A 3,593-nucleotide genomic window follows, 5' to 3' on the forward strand; every position below is an offset into this window, starting at 1 on the left:
CTGCGGCTAGCCCAAATCCATTTTTTAGTTAGTTCATTTTATACTCGTGACTGTGAAATATAGTAAGCCTTTTTCTATGTACTCTTTTTAACTTTTCAGCTTAGGGTAAATCTATAAGAGTTAATTAGAAATCCTATCAGTAAAGTTTGGATTTAAATGTGGCCATACACTATCCGATCGAGTTATTATAAAGGAATTGTTGGAGTCACCATGGAAATCCCACTAATTTGGGACCAAAGAGGGATCGTCCCCCTCCAGTAAGGGGCATTGCATCTTTTTGCGCCATTTTTGCCTTTAAAAGTGGTGACCCCGCACAAAAAACCTCCAATAAGTGGTGCCAGCGGTACCCACACATCCAATAAGTGGTGGCAGCAAGTTAAGGTCCTATAAGTAAATCTGATAATTAAAAAAATTCCGTGCTTTCGAGAAGACAGGGTAATTTAGCCTACAAAAGTAGCCTATTGTAGTTACAGAGGCTATATATAAAAATCGTAAGGAGAAAATTTTTATCTGATTTGTGCTTAGTCGGATAATAATAAGTAATAAAATTTAATAATCAATAAATCACGCGAATAATTAACTTGTGAGACAAGGGAGGCTGCGCCTCCGTAGGACCCACACAGATAATCGACAAATTAAAAGAAAATAATTTTTCACGAAAGAATAAAAAGAAATATTGATAAAAGAATTTTTATTTGAACGAAAGACGTTAAATAAAACGTAAAATAATGGTGAACAAACGAAGAATTTAGACAAGATCTACCGCGGTGAAACGAAAATCGGATTCAGACACACAATTATTTGCGACTCCCGCTTGAAATACCCTAAGAAAAACACTATCAGATAGAACCATATATCACTCAACAGGTGAAATAGACATTTCCGGTACATGCGAAGAGGATATTTTCAAACCAAAATCAGTAATAGAGAGATCCCCGGTAAGAACCAAAGAAGAATAGAAAGATCTAAAACAAATGCAGAAAGAATTACTCGCAGATAGAGAAGACCAAACAAAAGAAACAGTGGCGATAATACATGAGGAAAAATTATTACAAGAAAGAACGGGTATAACAAAGCAAACTCACCCTTCAAAGAAGGTACAAAAAGTAGGGGAGTTGGGAGGAGAATCGAACATTATACAACGAGTTGACTCCGAAAACGAGTTAAGAGAATATGATAACAGTGAGATTCAGAGTAGGCCAAGTAGCAGAAGTAGTAGAAGCTCAATTTTGAGTAGGAGCTCGCGAAGGATCACTCAAATAGATATGACACAAAAACTTTTAAATTTAATAGAGAAAGAAATATTATACAGAGTGCGAAAGGATAAAAAAGATAGAGAACAAAGAGAAAGAGATAGAGTAGCCAGAGGATGATATGATGGAGAAGAGAGAGAACACAGAGAAAAAGATAGAATAGCTAAAGAAAAAAAGGAAGAGGCTGATAGGATAGCCAGAGAAAAAAAGGAAGAGGCTGATAGAATAGCCAGAGATAAAAAGGAAGAGGCAGACAGAGAGGAAAGGAAATACATAATGGAAATGATTGCAGGGAGAAATTACCAAGAGCCTCAGAAATCGTCTACAATAGAAATAATGCAGGCAGTAAATCTTCAACCAATGAAAGAAAATGAAGATTTACATTTATACATATACAATTTTGAAAAAACGGCTGAATTAAGCGGATTACTGAGAGAAAATTGGGTGACAAGAATACAACCCCTCCTTAACTACAAAGCACAACGTGCATATAAAGCATTACCAATGGAAATCTCAAGAGATTTTGAAAGACTAAAACAAGCTATTTTTGAAAAATTTCAACTCTTCCCCGAGCAATTTCAAAGAAGATTTAGAAGCGAAAGAAAACGAGACAACGAAACATATAAAGAATTCGGGTACAGATTGAAAGAGATGTGTTTGAAATGGCTAGAGTTAGAAAACTATAGAATGTTTGAAGACCCTGAAGAGATGAAGGAAAAATTGACAGAAGTGATAAATAAAACAGCAATGGAACAATTTTTAGAAAATACCCACAGAAAATAGAAAATATATTTGAAAGAAAAGAACCCCAAAACAAGCAAAGAAATGGCAGAAATGGTGAATAGGTGGACCCAAATAAGAGAGGACTTTGAGGAGACAGATATATTTCAACATAGAGAGTATAACAAAAATAGGCACTATAACAAAGCGCAAGGAGAACTAACTTGCTATAACTGTGGTACCCCGGGGCATTTTGCAAGAAACTGTCCCAGTTAACATGACAAAAAACCACATAACACGACAGCCTAGGCCATGACCCATAATAAGGAAAAAAATTAGGCATTTGCAGAGTCGCATAAAATAGATGGAAAGTTGAACGGGGAATTAGTCAAAATGTTAATTGATTCCTGTAGTGACCAAACCTAGGATCGAACTGGCTTAATTAATAGAACGGAAATAGACCATAAAAATAAGATTACAACATTATATTATTATGGAGACAAACACCCATGCCCGTCTTCTTGGGTAAGAATAGAAATTGCAAAGAAGGACGGTACGGTCCAGAGAAAAACGATAAAAGTAGGCTTAGTACCTACGCTAGCAGTGGATGTTTTAGTAGGAGGAGACTTTGGAGATATCGGAAATCTCCTAGGGGAGGTGGACCGGCCCATAAAACAAATTGGGGGGCTGCGCCACCCTGTCGGAAAAACGAAATACTGGATACTCGGGTTCAAAATGTTGATAATCCACAAAAAGGGGATGCGGAAGTAAAAAGACCACAAAATATTGAAAAAAAGACGCGCGAAATTGATTTTTCAGGACAATTTGCAAATAATAGAAAACGTGATAACACTTTTAATAAATATGAGACGATAACAAGTTCAGGCCAAAATGAAACGCTGATTGTGCCAGAGAATAAGGAGATGAAATTTATTGTACGCGCTTTTCCTCGGAAAGTTCGAGAAATTTTGGTAGAATATGAAAAACCAAATGTCGGAGTTCAATTCCCATTTGATAACGAAATATTTGTTTCGGCGGTAAGAATAAAGAAGACTAAAAGAGAGAAAAGAAAGATTTAACGGACCTACAATGAAGTTAGGCAGTCAAAGATAATGGACACTGGAGTCCAAATCAGTTTTAACGATGATTTATTATTTTGCCCGAATGAAAGAATTGAGAAAAGTAGAGACGAAAAGAGGAATGCAAAGAAAAGACAACATTTGGAGATTCAGCCTGCAGTTGTTAAAAATAAAAAAATGTTGAATGAGCTGTGCTCTGAAAACATAGATTATAAGGGGAGAAAAGAAGTCAAAAACCCATGGGGATTAAAAGAAGATGGTTACAAAATAGAGATGTATGACATACAACGGGTTGGGGGACAGTTGGAAGACATTGAATGTCGAGTCAGACTGGAAAAATTTGGAAATGAATCTGAGATTAGTATTATCAATTCAAAAAATATGTCGATCCTTTATGAGGGGGAGGAATCCCTTGGGGAAGATCTCCTGCGGGAAGTTGCAAAAGATAGCCATTCTCCTCAATGCACAACTGGCGGACAAGTTGTAATCCTTTTACCGAGATTTTGCCTTTCTGATCTGAAGTCAATCGGGGATACTCTCT

Source organism: Artemia sp. Qi Xiang Cuo, chromosome 4 (genome assembly GCF_049724085.1).
Source record: "Artemia sp. Qi Xiang Cuo chromosome 4, ASM4972408v1, whole genome shotgun sequence".
NCBI lineage: Eukaryota > Metazoa > Arthropoda > Branchiopoda > Anostraca > Artemiidae > Artemia > Artemia sp. Qi Xiang Cuo.